Genomic DNA, 1567 nt, shown 5'->3' on the forward strand with positions numbered 1-1567 from the left:
CATCAAAAAAAAAAAAAAAAAAAAAGCTAAAAACCAGTTAATTTAGCAAAAAAAACAGCTAAAACCATCTAAAACCAGCTGATTTAACAAAAAACAACTAAAAACCAGCTGGTTCGTCAAAAAAAAAAAAACAGCTAAAACTAGCTGATTTAACAAAAACAGCTAAAAACAGATGATTTAGCATTAAAAACCCCCAGCTAAAAACAGTTCATTTATTGAAAAACAGATAAAAAAAAAACCTAACTGTAAAAAAATATTATCAAGATTTTTTATTTTAAAAAGTATTTTAGTATTTTTTATGTTATTACAGTATTTAATATTTTGAGTTAGCTTTTATTTTGTTATATTTTCAGTTTTCATTTTCATTTTAGTTAAAATATTTTAAGCTTTAGTAATGTTAGTACTTCAACTTATTTAAATTAGCTAACAAGGCAACATTTCTAATTTTCAAATTTTAAGTTTAATATTTATTATTTCAGCTTTATTTCAATTTACAAATTATTATTAATAGCTTTCATTTTAGGTAACCATAACATAACATCAATAATAAAAGAAGTGCGAAAAATAGTCATGTGATTGGCTGATTATCCTGTCAGTTATATTGTTCACAACTGCTCAGACTCAAAACCATGAGTGGTTAAACTGATGGAAATGGATGGACTAATTACAGAATTTACAAATAACCCACTCAGAAATCACCTCTTTCAGTCACATAAAAATTTAAATGAACCTGAAATTACTTGAAATAATCTGTAAATGAGCCCTCTAAACGCATCTAGAAGCATCTCTCATTTCTGTCTCATTTGCAGTCTAACGTAGCGACTGTTCTGGAGGCAGTTATTGAGATACTGATAGCTGATCAATTTGAAATTTGCTTCACCAAATGGAAAACTGCAAAACTAATAACGGTTCCTAAACAATCATTCATTTAAATTCAAACACGATTTTACCTCCCTATAGTGTACACATAGAAACATACAAAAAGAGAAGATGCTTCCAGATGCATGAGGGCTCATTTACAAATCATTTCTAGTCATTTCAGCTTCATTATAGCTTGTAGGCCTATGTGACTGAAAGTAGGTGAGTTGTTAACTCAGTAATTAGTCCATCTTTTTCCATCAGTTTAACCACTTATGGATTTTCTGCACAGTTGGTAGGCGGGCATTATGTAGTTGACAGGATAATCAGCCAATCACAGTATATCCAGTGTTGTTATTGTTAACAAATTATTAAAAAATATTTTTTTTAATTGAATATTACAAATATAATCAAATGTAAATATTAGATGGAAAAACTTAAAAGTGTGAACTTAAAAAAAATTAGAAATGTTGCCTTGGCAAATAACTGAAATAAAACAATTTTAAGTAAATTGAAGTAATAATAAAAAAAAAAAGAGAAAATACTTATTATATTCTAACACTAATATTATACACTACCAGCCAATAGTAGCCCAAAAGTTCACGCAAAGAAAGAAGGCGTAACTTTTATTCTCGCTGTAGTATTGTTGCCGCCGTCGCCATGTCGTGAAGGCGCTGTGTGATTCATTGTGAAAGCGAAACTACTTTGT

At 28.8% G+C, this 1567-nt stretch overlaps 1 protein-coding gene across 2 annotated transcripts in view; it reads right to left on the minus strand.

The window, feature by feature from the left end:
• The window catches only part of LOC107694182 (liprin-alpha-2-like), a 188530-nt gene that overhangs the window by 179403 nt on the left and 7560 nt on the right, over positions 1-1567 (minus strand). The gene's annotated exons all lie outside the window — the stretch shown is intronic.

This window comes from Sinocyclocheilus anshuiensis, unplaced genomic scaffold, assembly GCF_001515605.1.
Source record: "Sinocyclocheilus anshuiensis isolate Anshui unplaced genomic scaffold, SAMN03320099.WGS_v1.1 scaffold1003, whole genome shotgun sequence".
NCBI classification, from domain to species: Eukaryota; Metazoa; Chordata; class Actinopteri; order Cypriniformes; family Cyprinidae; genus Sinocyclocheilus; species Sinocyclocheilus anshuiensis.